The sequence below is a fragment of the Saccostrea cucullata genome, unplaced genomic scaffold (genome assembly GCF_032062105.1).
Source record: "Saccostrea cucullata isolate Sc308-1 unplaced genomic scaffold, CSIRO_AGI_Scuc_v1 ctg356, whole genome shotgun sequence".
NCBI lineage: Eukaryota > Metazoa > Mollusca > Bivalvia > Ostreida > Ostreidae > Saccostrea > Saccostrea cuccullata.
Window position 1 is genome coordinate 211,549 of NW_026918279.1, and position 21,781 is coordinate 233,329.

At 32.0% G+C, this 21,781-nt stretch overlaps 1 pseudogene; it reads left to right on the plus strand.

Moving 5' to 3' along the window:
• Window positions 1–1,438: 1,438 nt before the first annotated feature.
• Window positions 1,439–17,705, plus strand: LOC134261642 (vitamin D3 hydroxylase-associated protein-like; annotated as a pseudogene).
• Window positions 17,706–21,781: the final 4,076 nt, after the last annotated feature.

Here is a 21,781-nt window from a genome sequence, read left to right on the forward strand (position 1 = left end):
GCCAATCAAAAGGTATATTCAATATTCAATCTTTTTAATCACACACATTTAAATTTTTCTTTTTAAAAATTACATATACCATACTAATAAATCATTAGTGCATGTACTTATTTTTTTTATCAAAAGAATAATAAGTAACATCAGGTGCCCGTGCCTTCAATTGATGCTTTATTATTTAGGGATTGGTTTGAACATATTTTATTGTATAAATACTATACAAATGGTTTGAACACAAGTTCTAACAACTTATTTAGGGATTAGGAGATATTCAATAAAAACTTTGGATCTTTTTTTTCTTATGATAAGATATATGTGAATTAAAGCATAAACATTCTAGGCTACTAAAAATGTAAATGTGGATAAGAAAATTCTGAAAAACACAACATCAGTTGTTGATTGAAATACGAATTTCTGGGAACATTCTGTTGAACCATTGCACAAAGTATACTCTTTTAAATCGCAAATAAGGTGAAAGGCCATTTTTTAAAAAGCAAATTAATGCGTTTTTTAAAAAAAATTCTGCGTAAATAACCTTTGAAAATCTTTTAAATCTATAAACTCATTCAGACTAATGGAAGAAGTATTCAACAGACTTTTTAATGTGAATTTAAATTGGAGTTTTAATAAATTACATATACATACAGTAGGCCATTAGGGCATGTATTGATTCTCTTACAGAAGGGAGTGTTCGACTCTTGACCTTCGTTGTGCTCCCCGTTGTTAGCTCCATTAGGACGAACACAAGCTATGATTATCTATAGTTTGTTTCCCACTCCCTTTGTTTACAAGCATGATGATTTATTTCCTGGATGAACCTTTGTTGACAGAAAGGAACGCAACTTTACTAGTATTTAGGCCTAGTTTTGTCTAATTTCTCAAATGATCCCAATATGAATTCCTTCTTTGAATATACTACGTTAATATGAATCTTTCTAAAACAATACAACTATCAAAACTGTTCAATTTAAGCTAAATTAAAACTAGCCTTTTATAAAAATTCACTCTATCAGAGAGTACGATTTTTTACAAAAGGCTAGTTTTATCATAGGCGCTTGGTTACATGATGCTGTATTTTGTGTATTATGTGTTTTTACTCTTTTTATACATACAGTAAATATGACAAATTTTAAAACGTGTTTATTTCGGCGAATTTTTTTTTTTATTTTAATGAGAGTATTCAGACACACAGAAAAACACATAATACACAAAATACACCATTCTGTAATCAAACGCCTATGATCTACAAGCGTTCTCTTATAACACAAATATTTCCTCGTAAATGTAAAATAAATAATGCTTATGTCGACATTAATCCATCCTTTAAAGAGTGTTTTTCAATGAAATACATCCCTTTCACGACATACTTATGAAATCATATAATGGATAAGAAAAAAGGTTTGTCACACCGGCTGTTCATTGAACACTGCTGAATAGATCATTTCCGGGACGTGGGTCGAAGGAGTGAAGGTTCTAATTTTACTTTGTACTTTCTTTTCCGGCTCCGATTTTGTGTTATTTATTAGTACGTGTTTATGTCAATGAGGCGTCTACTACGGTCAATTTGCCCCATGTATGTATGTGCAGGTTAGTGTATATTTTTATCCGAGGTTTTGAATTTAACTAGATAACTTTTATTGCATTGCAATTTTAGTGAAGTTCAAAATGAAATAGACTTTGTACTTTCACTTTTGATGACCTGAACCAAATCTCTACCCAGAGTTGTCTTTCGCTTCGCTACAACAATAAGTGGAACGATAACTCTGGGTAGAGATTAGTCTCGTTCAACCAGACGCTCGGCTGTCTCCGTGAACTCCGACCAGCAGAGAGTCTGGTAAAGAATCACGTAAGCGTTTGTAACCGTCAGAGGGCGCTATCTTGTTTTCATTTTAAAAATCCTTTTTGTAATCAAACGTTCAAGACGTTTCTTCTGCTTGATTGTGACTTTATATTAATAAATTGGTCTTTAATTAGGGATACCAAATGAGAAATTACAATATCAATCGAAGGAATGTTTATTACGCAGGTAGGGCTACACTACTTTCACTTTTGCTTTCGTACAGAATATTTGCAAGACATAATAAAACACGCTTACCTATAACTGAAGGGCATTATCGTAAACAATTCCTCTCTAACGGTTTTAACTTTAAGACATATAACTTTCACATCTTTAAGTTATTTTTCTGTTGATTTATCATGTATTTGTTTAAATCTTGTAGGTGTGTTCTTTTCAGCCAATCAAAAACTTTACCAGAATTTCGGTTAGCATCGTTTTGGCGTCACAAACGATAATACGTATCTTTACCAGACCCTCTGGGTGGTCGGAGATTTACGGAGACAGCCGAGGGTCTGGTTGAACGAGACTAGGTAGAGATTGCACCTGAACTTGAAACTTATACGTTAGGCCTAACCTGATTGGCTGAATAGTTGGAAATGTCTCTATACTTTAATCTCACATTTGCACTTAAACATGCTTAAGATTATTTTTTAAAAAGGAGTAGACCATCTTGTAGGGGTGGGACGATATACCGATACACCGATACATACCGATATTTTCCTCTAAGATACCGTTTACGATACAAGCATTCAAATATCGGTAGGAAACGATACACGAACGACCTATCAAAAAATTGAAAATGAAAGTACATGTCCTTGGAAAATGGCGGCTTGTACGAAGCGAAGAGATGATGTTGATGTTGAAAATACACTGTAGAACTAATCAGACAATGATTATAGGTACAACGTTTTCACTTTTAAGCAGCCTCGGAAGATTGGACAAGAAAAGTCCAGTATTTAAAGCGTGCTATACACAGAAATTATCGTTTCCAGAACATTTGATATTATTAATTGTTAGTCCATCTCGTACTTTTTTGGTAATCGCAACTTTGCTACAGACTTTCAGCAATTGATAATAATGTTAATGTGATGATTTTTAAGTGAATTTTTAGTCAGTGTACTTTGATGATCTACGCAAGTATTTGTAAACAACTTGTTTAACAGAAATTCGGTAATAATACTATGTACATGTATTATTGTTTTTGTAAAGTTTTATTGAATGATATTAATGAACTTCAAGTATTTATTTCAAAGCACACATGATTTGATGTAGAATTATTTGATTTAATGTCAAGGCCAAAAATGAAATAAAATACTTACTCTTTTGAAAAGTTTTATAATTTATCATGTTGATTTAATGTCAAAACAAAAAACAGAAATAAATAACAATTTTTTAAAAATAAATTTATAATTTATCATTATATCGAGATACGTATCGTATCGTACTAATATATCGAGATACGTATCGTATCGCAAGATCTGTGTATCGTCCCACCCCTACCATCTTGGTGCATTTGACAAGTTTGATTTACATGCAATACTTATGATTTAGCTCAACTGGATGTACACGATTCACTTTAAGAGAAGTGGTCAGGCTTTCACTTTTCGTCTTTCAAAAAACTTCTTCAAAAACCATTGGGCCACAAAATACGAAACTTCAGTACAGGCCTTTAAAAATAATAATAATTTGGATTGATTTTTGTGACTGGTAGCTGGACTGACCTATTTACTTTATCAGCATGATCAGAGCACTCAGTTTGAGATAGATAGATAGATAGATAAAGATGTAAATTGCAGCTGGTGGATTTTTTTTCCTGCTAAGCTGTGTTTAATATTATTCAGCTGGTGCTTTTTTTAACCAAATAGATTGATTGTAGCATTAATGACTACCGTAAATCTGGAAATTTTACGTCGATTTTATTTTGCGAATTCGGGTCAAAATGCTGTTGATTAATTTTTACGTTTCAAAATTTTGCGAATGACCACTGCTTTGTTGACATTTTCTTATTGGTAATTTATTTTTAAGAAAAATATTTTTGCGAATGCAAATTTGCTAAAAATTTATCTACAGCAAAAATTTCCAGATTTACGGTATTTGAATGTCAGACATCTCAGCCCAATGACACAGCGACCCATTGACATTTGTAGATGAAATATGTTGCCTCGATCAGTAAACATTTACCTTAGATATGAAGAGGTATGTCCATCATTATATCATCTAGCAAAATTTCCCTTTATATCTTGTTGATCAACTTTGTTTTTTATTGCTAGACAGCCAGGTTGAGTTTCTGCTGTAAAAAAATACATATAATATACCTGCAGATAAAATCAGTTCGGGATGCCCATTTGATGCCAAATTTATATTGGCAGTTTATATGGAGAGTGAATATGAATGTCTTGTCTTTATTAATGTGTCAATATGTGAGATATCACACATAAGCAAAAAAGAAAAAAAACCTGCAGCCCTAACAGAGACTAGTTGTGAATGCATGACTTGCGTAAGCAGAGAGTCTTTCCCAATAGCCAACAATAAAATTCTTGTGATTAAAAAGTGATTTATAGTATATACTGCATAATTATTAGTGTCAGATTTATTTTACAGGAAGCTGAGCCATGGATAGATTGAAAAGATTGGACATAAGTCTGGAATGGATCACTCCGAGAAATATCTCTGTAGTTTTTGTGAGTCTTGTAACTGTGAAAGCTTCGCACGCCATCTACAAATATTATAGGGCAAAGTCAAAGGTCAGGGCCAAGAGGGAAGAATGCGTAGCAGCATGTGAAAAGTTAGCAGAACATCTGAATCAAAAAGGGGTAGAATTTTTTTTTTCTTGAATTCTCAAAGAGAAGGTTCTTAATTGGTAACCTAGTTTGTCCAATATCTTTCATGTATTTTACATAATGAATATTTTTTTTATTGAGACTGTTTATGAAATATCAAACCGTTTATTAAGTACAATCATTTTAATTTTTTTTAATTATCTAATAGAATTAAGGGAATTTATTTTCAAGAAACAGGACTGGTTAAATTCTCATGATGTACTAGTATGTATGATTCCAAACATTCACCAATAAACTAAAATAATAAAGTCTCTTATTGTAATTTCTTGTAGTATGGTTGATTTCTTTTGACAATGTACAGTATATTTATAATCAAAAACATAAAGAAACTTATTCAACTAAATGTATAGTTAAAACACTACAATAAGTAAAACTATTATTGAAATATCAGGTGCAGCAGTATGTATTCAACATTATTAATCATGATTATGAAGAAATCATGCATACAGTATTTTAAATTTTGTAACTAATTTATATATAATGTACCTTATAGCCATGCAAGAATTATATCCAATTCAAATATTTCACTATATTGATTATGTACTATTACATTTTGAAATTAATTTGATAATTTCATATTTGAACAAATCAGTTACTTATATGCATGTACGAGTTTCACTAATGATTAAAATAATAATTTGTATAAGTTTTTTCCGGGGTCATAATTTGATCAAATTTCTGTTACTAGAAAATGCGGATTTGTAATTCACTACATGTATATTTAATACATCAAATTTTAAACATAAATTAATAACGTGGAAAATAGTACTTCTTTGAAAATAAAATATATCAAACTTCATTAAGAAAAATTCAAAGGTAAAATAACAATGGAATTCTGAAAGATTTATAAAGATGAGTCATATTTTTTCTGTACAGATTTTTTTCAAACTCATCTGATTTTTTCCTTGCAAAAAAGATTTTTGTGTCTACAATTTTTTTTTAGTTAATTTATTTTCCTTCACAGAATTATGATTTTTTTCTGTCTCTTCAGATTTTTTTTAAAGTTGATTTTTTTCCCTCACAAACAAATAATCCATGTATTTATCTTTAAGTTATTCTCTACAGGTTTAAAAACTGATATTTTTCCCCTCACATTTAAATGATTTCTCCTTCTACACAGATAACCCAGGAGAAGAAGGATGCCATAACGAGGCTGTCAATCACGGAGCTCATTGAGAAGCTCCAATCAGGGGAGCTTAAGGCCGTGGACGTCTACGAGTGTTATCAGGCCGCCGCCCTCGACGTCAATCGACGACTTAACTGTGTGGTGGAGCCCATCTGGGAAGCAGAGGTCAGGACCTTAAGTTGTCTGTATCTGTATTTTTTTTCCTTTATTTGTAATACATGTACATTAAGGGCATATACTGAATGTCAAAGGGAGAGAACTCTTATAAGTTTAATTTGTAGCATACTTTTCATTGCCTTTCAATTTTGGATAGAATATTTAGACGAGAGAATGATAATGGTTAAAAGCATATGATATTTTATGCAGAATTATACATGTTTAGCTGATGAATGCTACTTTTATTAGAACTGCTGAACTACAATATTTTTTAATTAGAGCTTAATTTGCTTATTTTAATACAAGCTGCTTATGACATGTATTAGATCCTCTAATCTTTTGCATTTTTTTTATTAGTTGTTTTCCTTGTTTTGTGTGTGAAATAATTCTGATCAGTAAATCTACTATTAACCTACATGCATCATATATCATGTATATTTTTAAAATTATAAAGCAGAATGAATTCTTTTAATAGCCTGAATTTATTAAGCTTTCCTGGACTTTGAAAAAGGTACCTTAGATTTTAATGCTTTTCAATGTTTTCACAAAGTTTTTACTTTTCTTTTCCAGAATTTTAACACTCATGTAGAAATGTTTGATGGTAGTATCAAATAATATCATTTATAAAAATGATTCACTCTTAAATCCATTGCAGTGAAAAAGCCCTCTACTAATCTTTCACCTAACAAATAAGGAACTGGGTTCTTTTTGTCCTATATATGTGTGTGTGATGTCACAAAATATTTACATTTTTTAATTTACCAAAATTAATCTAAACAAAAATTATTTACTACTAAGTGTTGTAAAAAACTTGATCTGTTATAAGATAATAAACGAGTTCATAAACCATTTTGTCATAAAATAAAACTGCGGATGTTCCCCAAATATGTTGCTGAAATTCATGTTTATGTTTTTCATTGAAATACTTCATGTAGCCTAAAACTGCATAACAAAAAAGACGTAGGCAAAGGGAAAACCTAAGAAATTACACATGTATATTTCAATTCCAATTGTGAAAAATATCAAAAAATACATACATATATTTATATCTGTATATTTACATTTGTTAATTTACCAAAATAAATCTAAACAAAAATTATTTACTACTAATTGAACTTAAAAAATCCCTCAGACAAGTTAAGGAATGGTGAAAAAATATCTCTATATTGAAATACTCTGTATCTGATTGAAGTATATTTATTCCTTAATACATACATATATTCATATTATTATCCAATTAAGGTCATGAGGTATCTATGTATATTTATTGTGAAATATGTCCGGAATATTTTCTTTTTTAGACTTTCCATGTGGAAACTGCATAATGATCAATATTTGCAAATATTGAGAGAAAATTTCTGCTCAAAAGATAATTTCATTTTGAAGGAGAACTTTTTAATTATTTTTTAGTCTAATAAACATTTACACATTGTTACTCTACATGTAGATGTATTAATATGGTTTATTTGTGACATGAAATATACAGTTGAACTTCGGTATCTTGAACACTGATATCTCAAATACCATAGATATGTTAATTAATTTAGAAGTCCTGCAACCACATATTCTTAAAGTATTTTACCCTTGATATCTCAAATCCTTGGATATCTTGAAGTTTTTCCTCAGCGCAATCAGATATGAGATAAAGAAGTTGGACTGTATTGGAAAAAATGTTTTTGAAGAAAATTAAATCTTACTTTGTTTTATCAGGATATCTTTAATGTATCTTTTTAAATTATGTAATTATGCAGGAAATGGCCATAGAGAGGGATCAAAGGTCAGGGACGAAGGGGCCACTCCACGGGGTTCCTGTCAGTATCAAAGAAAACTACTATATCAAGGTAAAGCACAGGTGTATACAGACAAAAGAAAGATTAATATTAATACTACATTGTATTTGTACATGTATATATAAGTATTGTACAAGTGTTTGTAACTTAGATCAGAGCACAGGTGTACATAGACAAAAGAAAGATTATACTACATTGTTTCATATCAAGGTATTGTACAAGACTTTGTAGCAAACGTCATATAAAATTACTAGTCTGTATAAAGGAATATAGTATAGGGGTCTTGTATTGTTTCAAAAAATGCATGTGCTGCCTGCGTTATATAATCAAACAATGTACATTTGCAGGGAGTGCATATAGTTGAAATATAATTGATAATTTTATAATTATTATTTCTATTACATGTACCTGTAAGTATTTTTTTGTATGTAACAGGGCTATGACTGCACTGCTGGTATGCAGAAGTGTATAGGTGAGCCAGTGACAGAAGATGCTGTTATTGTCAAGGTTTGGTTTTAAGTTGGCTACATTTTTTGATTTCAATATTATCTTGGCACACAGGTATGGTAAACTTTTGATACATAGACCTATATGCATCGGTTTTTGATTAATGCAGATACATGTGTAACAGGTTACTAAAAATAGAATTTTCTATGAAATTTCTTTAAAACGCTACTCTATCTACAGTTTTGGTGCTGAACCAATAACTATCCAGGCCAATACATGGCCCAAGCCATTACATTCCTCCCTCCTTAAATTGTCTTTGCCCTCGAAGACACAACCCAAGTTCTTTAATTTTGGCAGGACTTTCACCTGCAATTCCAGGGGTGGTATGGCACCAAATCTCTAACAGGAAATTCCTTTAAAACGTATGGCTTTCTACAGTTTTCCAGGACCCCTGTATTTCAATATAACTATCCAGGCACACACGGCCCAAACCATTACACATGTAAATGTATATCATTTTTAGTGATTGGTGACACGGTTTTTGATTTTAAATGTTGCCATGGTTACAAAAAATACTATTTCATATTGAAATAAACTTATATACAAACATGTTCATGACATTTAGTGATTAATTTATTGAAATAAAAATATACTTCCATGCAAAATTTTACAAATTTTTATTTCAGGTTCTGAAGAAACAGGGAGCAGTGCCTTTTGTTCGTACCAATGTCCCACAAACCATGATGACCTTTGAGTGTTCCAATCCAATATACGGCAGGACTCTTAACCCTCTGGATGAGGACCGAGGCCCTGGGGGGTCATCGGTTTTTGATTTCAATGAACGTTGGAGGGGGCCCTAGAATTTTCTGTGAAAGGGTCCATTTTAGGGATTTCAAAATAACTTGGGGACTGACATATAGTGCATCGGTTTTTGAAGCATCAGGATACCCGCCAACATGTGTGGGATCTGTGGTCTCAAACCCACTGTAGGAAGACTCAGGTAGGGCCGGAGGTACATGTACTGTAAATGCTGAAATGTTTGGTGGGGGTTGAATCTTGGGAATACAGATATAAAATGGCATCACCTTTGGTATGAAAAAGAGGTACTACAATGCAGGTATGGCATGTGTTTGTGAATTCTTAAACTTTAGATGGGGGATAACCACCATGTGAATTCTTTGTCAAATGGAAATCGCAAAAAAACTATCAAACAATAATTCCAGTTTTATAGAAAGAGAGAATGACTTTTTATAACAAAAATAAATGTTAGCTCACCTCAGTGAAGTTGAAAAGAGGTTAAACTTCAACCAAAGCATTAGCATCCCAGTTTACGTTTTAGAAGAAAAGTGGCTTTAGATGTTTATCAAACATTTCTTGATTCATTTTTTTAATGCTTGGGGAAATTTATGTGTAATGCTAAACAAAACCTCAATAATATTTAATTATTTATCTCTCATGCAGCAATATATGAAAGAAATATGAAAATTTCATAATTTATAGAAAAAAAAAATTCTGTTTTACTTCCAGTTCAAATGGTACTCACAAGCTCACAAAAGGCCAAACTTTAGGTAAATCTGAAATACAGTCAAACATTGTTAACTCAAACTCAGTGGGACCTAATATAAGTTTGAGAAATCTGATTTAAAAAAAAGACATAAAGAAACAAAACTCACAAAGAAAAGTGGTTAGTAATTTAACTTATTTAACAGGTACATGTATCAATGTTTTAAAATCAACCAAAATGCTTAGTAACAAAATATTTTTGATTCATTGATATTGAATATTTTTCAGTAAGGTCAGCTGCTGGGGTGCTAGCTAGAGATGTTGATGGGGTTGTCATAGCGATGAGGGCACTTTTATGTCAGTATATGTTTGACCTTGACCCCACAGTCCCTCCAATACAGTTTAGAGAAGAGGTAAGAATGACTTTTAATTAAACTTATAATAAGAGTGTCATGTTTTAGCTGCAAATGTTTTAAATTCTGAATAGAATGCATATGCTTCTTATTTGATAAGGAAATCAAAACAAAGATAAATAAATTATGACAGTTTGCAAGAACTTTAAAAGAAACATTTTTATTGCTTACATTGAGGCCATCAAAAGGTGACATTGTCAAACTTCTTATCAATTTTTTTCAATCTTTTGAAATTTCTTCAAAATTGAGACACTTTTCAACTGTGGAAAAAAGAAATAGATGAAAATGACAATTTGAGTGAAAATGAGAAAAAAAAGAAAGATGATATTTTCAAAAATATTTCTGTATTTTCTTTGTACATGTATCTATTGATTTGGAATAAATACTCATTTAGTTACAGGGATATTGATGACAACAAATTTTTTATTATGAACTAATTAATGCACCTTTCCACGAAACGTCCCAAACCAGGGGCTAAAAAGGGCTCTTAGTCTATCTTTCCCTTTAATTAATATGGAGTTCTGCATGATAAAAGCATAGGCCCCACAGTGTGTGTGACCATGATAAAAGCATAGGCCCCACAGTGTGTGTGACCCATTGACAGGGGATGCTTATTCCTCATAGGCACTTGATCCCACATCCTGGTGTTTAAACTAACGCATCATTTTGCCTGATCACAGTTATTATTATATACCTAATGTGTATCACTCAATATCACTGTAGATTTAATGCAATCACGTGACAACTTGATCCGACTTTCCGGATCACCACACTTTAGTTTACCATTCTCTGAAATTGATGACGTAGTACGCAAAAACATGACGTTATTTTTCTTGCGCGTTAAGAAGTCCCTTGTTATTATGCTTTGTTTTATGAATAAAAATTGATCTCTAAAGTGATATTTTGCTATGTTTTGCTAGTTATAAGAAGATATATAATAAATTTATCATTTATAACAGTAACTTGATCCGAAGAGCGTATCACGTCTCATTGACAGGCGCAGATCATCAGATCAAACTCGACGCTTCGTGTCTCGTTTGATCTGATGATCCGCGCCTGTTGACTCGATGTGATACGACCCTTCGGATCAAGTTACTGTTATAATAATATATATATATTTGTTTGTCTGCTGTATTAATGAGATTGATAGCTTTTTTATCTTCCGCTTTTAGATATACAGTAATAAGGCTCCACTCCGGATTGGATTTTACCTGGATGATGGCTACATTTCATCAGTGCCCTCAATGCACCGAGCTGTGGAGAAGGCCAAGGTTATCCTGGAAAGTCAAGGTCATAAGGTCGGTATTGACAACAGTGAGCTTTGAATTTTATTAACTCACAGAAAATATCTCAAGTTCCTATCTCTGATTCTTGGTGTGCTTTTCAGAATAATGTGTGTCAGTCACCTTCTTATGTTAATTAATTTTCCTTTGGGCTTTACTCTAAATTCAGCAATATAAATATATCTTTCTTGCCTCACTATTTCTTCCCCTTTTATTGTTCAGACATCAAAATGTTTTTTATTTGAACTTTGCTTGAGATTAAGCTCTTGTCTGAATGTTAGATTTTTTTCTTTAGATGATTCAGATGCAGCCTCTGGATGCCAGGCGAATGTTTAAACTGTTTCTTGACACAGTGGGAGCAGATGGCACCAAAACGTACCGAGTCAGCATGTATGTCGATTTGAAGTATACTATACTCTTCAAAAAAAGAAACGCATAGTAGAATTTTAGTGTCACATTAAACATAAAGATTATTTAGTAAAATGAAGCATTGATAAAACAGAATTGTGGTAAGCAACAGGAATACTATCTAAATATCATAATTACTCAACAATTTTAAAATTATAGTCAGTTTAAGACCATTAAAGATCAATATATGGTATGCCCCCCATTAGACACAAATGATAGCCACAAACGGCATCAAATGCAAGCAAATGTGTGTAATAAAAACTGTATAGGAATACTCTCCCACTTCAAATGTAGAACTTTGGTCAGCTGTTGCAGAGTCTGGGGATGCAATTGTCTTTGGCAAATCATGTCAATCCATTTTGTCCAATGCTGCTTAATTTGGATTAAATCTAGCGATTTAGATGACTGTAGCTGAAACAGATTTTTGTTTCTTCGCAAGAATAGGTGTGTCAAACAAGCAATATGTGGCTGTGTATTGCGAGATTGCAATACGACTCTAAGATGCTGCAAAATTGAATGGGTATGTGTAGGTAGAACATGTGTCGAGTACCTTTTTCCATCAAAGTCCATTTAATTCGAACCAAATCAATCTTACATTCTTATAATACCGTTTTCCATATCATTACACTACCATCACCAACTTTTTTAACGTCCTTGAGGCAGTTATCTGTCTAACATTCATTACAAAGCATTAGCACTCTTAAACTTATAGGAGGCTTTCAGATAAACATTCTGCACTAGTAGGTTAACCAAAATGTTCAGCAGTGATGCTATGGTCATACTCTATTGATCTGAGATCTTTGAAGTTGATATTTGGGGTCTTGTGGGGTCGGAACAATGGCATGAATAATCCTCTTGCAATAATTCGTAGTCAACTGAAAACGGTCTCGTTAGATGATCTGTGCAGTTCAGGGATAGCTAATGCTTTAGATGACGTCCTTGCATTACATTCATGCAATCTATGTAATCCTCGGAAGTGATGCTGTGCTACTGATGTCACACGTAGTCTACCATATTTTTTGCGAACATTGGGTGTTCGATGTTAATGGTTTATGTTTTATAGGTTAGATATGTTCTGTGTGTAACATTAAAACCTCTTGCAATGGTAGAATTGCAAGGTCATCCTGGAAAGTCAAGGTCACCCATTTTCCTGTTTGTACTACGCAACATTCAGATGCAGCATTTTTAAGAAGAGTCATTTTGCAGTGCAGATTCAAAATGTGTGAACCCCCGCTTTTGATAGCCCCTTTGTACCTGAAGGAATTGCATCGGAATTCAACAAATGAAAATTGAGATCAAAATTTTGGGGGAAATTTTGCAAAATCAGGTCTTTTTGTCTGTGAGACTTGTAGAATAGCTGTAAAGTTAAATATTGCATTAAAAAATCATGCATTTCACTCAAATACATCGTATCCATACAAAAATAAAAGGTATGACAAAACTATCATACATTTTTCAGGGCATTGTTCCTCCTATGCGTTTCTTTTTTTGAAGAGTATACATGTAGTACTGTAAAAATATTTCAAGTAATATAAAATATGTGGCCTGGAGCTATGTGCCTGAAGGTCAAAATGTGTGAAGACCAAATTTCATTTCTAAATCAAAATCAAAATTTCATTTCAAAATCTAAAAACACTGAGAGCATTACAGCTAAGACTCGATTTTTTTTTCCTTAGGACTTATCAGTATAAAATATATCAGAAATCAGAATATAAATTACATTTCAATATTTCATATACAACAATAAGGTGGTTAAAGTATTCCATAGTCAAAGTAGTTGAGTCTCTCTAAGATTTCTTTTTTTTTTTTACTGGAATCTTAAATGTGCATGAAAATCAAAGATTAAAGGCATTTTTCTGCCCTTTTCTAGGGAGGATGATATCTATGATTCCACAGTTCGCCAGTTTTTCTTCACCTCCACACTGCCAGGGGCCATAAAGAAAGTGATAGGATGGGTAATGGCTGCCATTGCTAGGGTAGGTATATACTGATTACAGATAGTCAAAAAGATAGTGAATAGCTAGGATGGGTAAAGGCTGCCATCGCTAGAGTGGGTATAAATTGGTAAAACATAGACAATAATTTGAAGTGCTTCAAATGTGAAGTCCTAGCATATTTATTGAAAGAGAGACTTGTCACATGCTCTTAAAAATGGTCATTTCAAATTCATGAAAATATTACATACAACCTTGTTAAATAAAAAACTGGATACAAATAATGTTAATATAAGCATCATATTTTGAGCTAAAAGGAGTAGAAAATCAAATTCTTAGTACTGCAATATGCATATTTGTCAATTCTTACCATATACCACTCAAACATTCCAGGCAGAATCTCCCTAGAGTTTGTTGAGGTTGTTAGATTTTTGACTTAATATTTTACATGTACTGTCTCTTTTTATAGGATGACATGCCAGGTTATATGATTAAAGCTTTATCAGGAATAGGGTAAGTCACCTATTTCAAATAAAGGTCACAAATTTCCATTTAAGCCTTATTCTCCTCCCTTTAACTGCCCCCTTCAACTACTGTTTTGTACACTGCCATCCTCTCTGTGTGTGTGCATGTTTGTGTTTCTCACCTTCTCAACCTTGATCTTTACTTTTATTACTTTGTATGTGGTCAAGGTCATGATTTTAGAATTGAGTTGTATGCATTTACATATATAGAAGGATCAAAGGTAAAAAAAAAAACAAAAAAAAAACAAATTACTACTTTGATATCCTGAAATGATTCTTCATGTGGTATTATACATGTATTTAAATATAAGTAGATACGAGGGGTGATCAAAAAGTTCTCGAACTACATGTATCTCTATATTTACAATACCGCAATTCAGATCAGAATGAAATTTGGCACACATAGAGTCATACACATGTTCTATAAATAACATATGTAATGGAACGATTTGCCCCGTGTTTGTGAAGTCACAATGTGAAAATGACGTCATAAGGTAGATCACTTGTGACAAAAAATTATTGACTCAGTCGTATTCGAGAAACGAAGGGCTGTAAAGTTAAACATATATCTTAGAAATTCCTTTGTAGAAGTTTATAATAATTTGTACACGGTTTATGAAGACAAAAGACTTGCCAGAAGTTTTGTCATTAACTGGATTGATTGTTTAAGTGAAGGAAGGGAGATGTCTAAAAATGATGTTTGTTCTGTTGCCCGGTGTAAGCAAACTGGGAGAGAGACATGTCCTTTGTTAAGCAATTTGATCTGAAAGATCGCAAACTTACAGTTAGAAAAATAGATGAATATCTTTACAATAATATAATTATCCAATCCCTAAAATATCATTTACGTTAGACTTTAAACATATCAGATATGATAAAGTGAAGGCACCCATACTTTATCCACATGAAATAAATGGCACTCAAAAGACAGAGGACTTGTGTTTTGATGGTCACCATGCTCATTCTATAAAAGGATATCATAATTCATCCAAACTATTGCAGAGATTAGGCCATTTCTGACAAATGGACTGTTTTTGTTGCAAAAAATAACTTGCATGGTAAGAAATATAAGAGTCTGAAAAAAATTTAAGCTTCTGTGACAGAACGCTAAAGAGCATGTCACATGATCGCCTATATCACGTGATCCGCGCATGGGCAGAATGGTTGCAGATGCGCATTAAAACAGGAGAGGGCTACTTTCAATTATTTTCAACACTGAAACCCCATATCATTTCTTTTCAGAAAGTTATGCAATTAGTTCGCGAACTTTTTGATCACCCCTCGTAATATAACTTTAAAATGATATGCTGGAAGTGTTAGGAGTTAAGATTATGGTTTATTTTTTTAGAATTGAACCCATGAGAAGAAATATTTGCTATTAGCAGATTATGTCTAATGTTTTATACCATAAAATAACAAAAAAAAATGTTTATGCTCAGCTGAATTTTATTTTTTTACAGGTCTGTTTATGATTATTGGAACCATGCACTTGATATTGAAGTAAGTTTAGATCATTTCTATTGAATTCTGTGTATTTTCAATTAATGTCAATTTAACATGCACAATCCTGTTTTAATTAAAGCATAAACAATTGTGGTACATATACTTTTATAGATCTGCTTAGTTATAATGAGACCAAACTGTAAACTGAATAATAAGCTTTTTCTCAAGGGTTTTGATTTATTTTTTTATGTAGTTTATCATTAAGTTTTATGAAAATCATTTTTCTATGCCTTTTAGTATGATTCTGTTACGGTAATTTTATCCTTTCTCTATGTTAACAGGAATATAAAGATGAAACCTTGGCCCTCTGGAAATCTCAGGGTATTGATGCGGTTATCTGTCCAGGGTTTGCTTTTCCAGCTATTCCACACAATTCCTTTAAAGATTTAGTTGGTAAGTGAAATTGCAGGAAAAGCTGACATATCACCTCATTGACTATCAACAAGTAAAAAAGAATTGAATGGATAATCTTAGGACATTTTGGTTTGTTTTTTTTTTAGATCATCTGAATCAGTCAATCAAACATTTTAAGTTTCTCTTGTACTGCGTTAGCGAATTTTTAATAATTTTAGAATGTACATCTATGGGCAACATGACACAAAAATATTGTGAATTTCATGGTCCCTACCACCCTGGTACCTAAAGTTGGGGCCAAAACTATCAAAAGTAATGCAATCTTTAAAAATTCTTCTTAACTTTTGAACATCAACCAATCAATTAACAAAATTTTGAAATCCATGGCCCGTTGAATTGTTAAGCGATTCTAGCACTAGTAGTGGGCTTCAGTTATCATATATGGTGAAGATACATGAAATATTCTCTGCTTCTTGGCATCTATAAAACTACTGTAAATCACTTTTTATTCGCGAGAACTTTATTTTCGTGTAATTTCGCGAGACAGTATGCTCGCGAAAATTTCATTCTCGCTTATAATAGAATTCCTTAAGATTATATAGAGCAATGACCACAATTCGTGAAAATTTTGTTTCGCTAAATAAAAGTCAAAGACTACCTCGCGAAAATAAAGTGTCGCGAAAATTAAGTGATCTACAGTATGAGGAAATTATTTTGCAGGTGGCACATCATACTCATCTATGTACAACTTACTAAATTATCCAGCTGGTGTTGTTCCTGTTACCAAGGTGACAGAACAGGATGTTAAGGATATGGCTAATTACCCTCAGAAAACAATGTTTGAGAAAAACATTAAAAAGGTAAGTAGTTCTCTTTTGGTACTTGACAGTCTTTGAACAACTACTGCAACATAAGGACACAGTTTATAAGTCTCATCTGAAGGACAGGTCTCTATTTCACATACTAGATTTGAACTCACAAGTTAAGGATTAACTCCTTACTCTGTTACTCTAGAGCAAAGGCTCCAACCACTGCACCATGCGGACCACCACCATTTCTTATAGAAAAATATATATGAAGTACTGTCCACACCTCAGCACAATTTTCCTGTAATATTCATAAATGTAACAATACATGTATATGATCACCATTGAAGATGTCTGTATTTATTCGTAGTGGAGTACTCTATTAAGTCTTCACATACTGCTGCATTTTTTTCTGTACCAGATGATACTGTGATACTGGGGTGGGAGGGGGGGGTTGGGGTTGGGGGGTTACTGTGGGCCTGTCTTGTGGGGTGCACAGTGTGTGGCTCTACCTTACTGTTCTTTATTAAGTCTACACTAACAGTACTTTTTTCTGTACTAGATGATGCTGGGGGGTACAGTGGGCCTGTCCTGTGGGGTGCAGTGTGTGGCTCTACCTTACAGAGAGGAAATGGTTCTACGGCTGATGAAAGAAATCGAGGAGGGACTCAAGGGAGAAAACTGAGGATTAGTGTGATTTTAATAAATTATTTATTAGTGTTAACAGTGGTGGATAAAATGAGAAGATATAAGGCAAAGCAAATCAGAAATTTATGTAGAGGAAAGTTTTGATAATGAAAATATATATATTTTTTTAATATTAATCTAGTACATTCCTTTAGCTTAAAGATAAATGTTGATTTAGATAAGAAAATGCTATCCTTTTTTAATAGTTTGATCACTGTCTCATATCTCGATAGATAGTGCATGTATAATTCCAGTCATTTAATTGTGATACTTTTTTTTTTTTATTTAATAGAAACTGTTATTTTCCCCTGTAAATGAAGATGTGGGGGTATTATTAGTTACATAGTCTTTTAGTGACAGGGTATGGGATGATACCTGGTTAGTAAATTTCATACCTGGCGAGGCGGAGCCGAGTCAGGTATGAAATTTAGTAACCAGGTATAATCCCATACCCTGTCACTAAAAGACTATGTAACGAATTTACCCCACCGATATCGATGAAACATTTATGTTTTATCAGTGGTTTATAAATGATTTTCTCTGCTAAATGCTTCATCATGCTTATACTGTGCTAATTATGACGTCACGTTATGTTTGTTACGTAATACATCGACCGGGTATAGATTTACAACTGACCGGGATAAGTAATCCACCTCCTTCACGTGACAGACTTTAACCAATCGTAAGACAAGATTTCACGAAAAAATCAACAGAGGTGGGGTAAATAGCTTTTGCCCTGTCTGTTTGTCCTCAAGAACTTTAATCTTACCCATAAATTTTGATTGGTTGGGGCTACAGAGTAAAACATTCATACTCCATATGTGTATTCCTTGTGATAAGACCTTTCTTTGGGTACCAATATATTGGACATCATGCCCTTGACCTTGAGATTTGACCCACTTTTGCAAAGAAAATGCCTACCTCTATCCTTGGCCGTGACTTTTGAACAGTTAGTGCTTGGGATTTCATACTTCCCATGTGTATTTAGTGTGACAAGACCTTGTCTTTGGTACAAAGATTTTTGACTCATTTACCTTGACCCAAGAGTTTGGCCCACTTTGAAAAACATTTACCATGGCCATAACTTTTGAACATTTGGCTTTCATGTTTCAAATGTATATTTCTTGTACATGTTACAAGAACTTGGATACCATTAGATTTTACCCATTGACTTTGACCTTGGAATTTAACCAACTTAAACAAAAAATCCATGGCTCTAATTTTTGAACCTTTGGTGCTTTGGTTTCATATTTCACAGGTATTTAGACAAATTCTTTCTTTCTTTTACAAAATATTCTTGATCTTTTGGCCTTGACCTTTGAGTTCAACTTAAGAAACTTTTACTTTCACTAGAAGCTGCAATACAAGGGGCATCAGTGTTTCACAAACACATCTTGTTTTCTGTTGGCAACTTTTGAAATGTTAATTGAATAATCTATTATGATTTAGGCATTAATTGGTATTTATAATTCGATCATGATTTTTTTTAAAATTTGTTCATTCATGCATGAATGTTCATGATTTTTGTTCATAAATTCATAAATGATTTTGAAATCATATCATTTGACAAATTTTATTTTATTAGGATTATTTTTATTGTGCCATAATTAGTTATTGTGAATAGCTACTGCATTTATGCTTATCAATTTATATTCTGCAAGCTGTCAATATTTAAAAAAAAAAATTATAAATCCCCTTATAACATGTATAACAAATATGCAGCTAGCTGTGATTTGGCTTTATAATACATGTATCTGAAGGTGTTGAAGGTAACGGAGCAAACTAATACAACATTTAACAAACAAATATTAAGCCGTTTATATTTTTAAAAAAAAAAAACATCATCACAATGTCAAGGGTTTGTGATTTCAGAATTCCACTCAAATGTAAAACACACACACACAGCATGCACAAACTGAAAGGAAACAATGATATATATAAAACTGACAAAGGATGATGTTAAATGGCATTTCATATGCTATTTACATGTATATATATGTATGTCAAAAATCATTGATTACATATGAGTAATTTTTTTTAATTGCTGACTCATTCAAATACATGCATGATGCGTACTTACATGTATTCATTCCTTTACAAAAAGTTATTTAGTAATATGGGAAATATCCTAGGTGTAAAACATAATTTCAGTACTTGGAGGCTTCTTGAAATGTTAAATGTTTTACATTTCTTTGTTCAGTTTTCTTCATATAATTTTTTTTATTATTATTATCAAGTCACTACATTTATATATCCAATCATTGATGCATATATCCTTCTGCAAGTCCCTTGCTGACTAGTCAGTTTTCTAGTTTTATTTGATCAAGGACATTAATTAATTATTGACTTCTTAGATTTATTTTTTTTCCCTTTTGACAAGTGTGTATTGAATATAGATGTTTGACAACATTTTACCTCTAAAATAGTAAATTTACTCATGAACTGTATATTTATGACTTTTACAGTGTAATTTGAAATTGACTTGCTAAATGGTTACATGCTTAAAATGTTGATGAACAGGTTGAATAATTATTCTCTATTTCTTTAATAATCTTGTTATGTTTGGATTTTTCACTAATGAATGTTTTCAGTTTGAAATATGAGGATATATTTTCTTGTTCAATTAATATTGTGTGTTGTTTTTGTAAGTTTTAACTAATATCTTTTTATTAATACATGCTATGTAATTTCTGTTTCGGGGGAAATAGTATTTTTTTTCACATTTTAATTATTTATTTCATATATAAATAATTTTGATTTTATGGTAGATGGAAGCGATTGTTTAAAAGGTATGAATTTGTGTTTTTGTGTTTATATATAGGGCCTTCACTATATATTATTGAAATAAGAAGGATTGAATGGACAACAAAAGATACAATTTTAAATTTTTAAGTCAGGTGATAATTTATTTATTCATATTAATTATGACTACATGTCATGTATATCTCCTGTTGGCTTTATTATTTTTATGTATGTCTACTCAGAAACGTCATATACTCATGCATTTAATAATTTAGCTTGTTGATTTTGTTCTTCCATTACAATTAATTTTGTAAGGGGAATAATTAATTGATGCTAAATGTTCAAATAAAAAATTCTAATTATCGATTAGATCTTTTCTTTTATATTAATTTTAGATTTTGATAATACCTTTAATACTTTTTCCTACATGTACAAAAAAATGGGAAAATAGCAATTGTATTCTGTTAGATACAATGTATATGTATGTAGAGATCAAATGGTACAGGTATACGTGTATATGAATAATGACTTAGGAGTTTTAGCTTAATTGTTGACCTCCAATATGGTGACCGACGGGAAATAACTTTTGCTAAAATAACGTAAATGGAAAATTAGATGTCTAATTCGCTAAAAAATATATAAAATGGACATGTAAAAACACTCCAAAAATTAATTTAGTTCTATTATAAAAAGCAACATTATATGACATAAAATCATATACTCTAAATAGATCTTTATTTTTAATTTAGAGAAAATACTTGATCGACATCCAGCGCATGACTGATTGCCGCTAGTGGTCAGCTAAGGCTATCATGCTATTACATAACCCAAAATTACTGGGTCGGAAAATCTAGGTTAATACAATGACCGCGTTAGTCCGATTGATTATAAATCTGCGTTTCTTGTCACATGTTTGTGGAGAAATTACGCCTATGGTATATTGAATTTAAGTATTTTATGTCAAAATTACAATGAATGAATGAATGAAGCGAACTGTACATGTTCGTGTATACCATTACATGTATTTACTTTTTTTCTCTTTTCAACATCAATCAATTTAAAAAATTTGAATCAAAATACATCAAACATTTTGCATTGGACTTGTTGGAAAACCTTATTTTTAAACAATTATATGACCGTTTTTTGATTTTTTAAAAATTATTATTTTCATAATGTATCATGTTATTTAATTGGTTCAGGTTATAAGGACGATCTCCCTCTTTGTTGAGAAAAAGAGAACAGACAACACAACCTTATTTTCCTTGTCCTGTGTTGATGGTCAATAAACTGTATACAAACAAGATTAGTTTATTATGGAGGGGTGATAGGATTCATTACTTGCAATAAACCAAAGCACTGGACATCAAAACACCCCTTACTGGTCAGATAAATGGTTCATTCCATCGAAGGCACAGCTGAAGTTGTAAAATA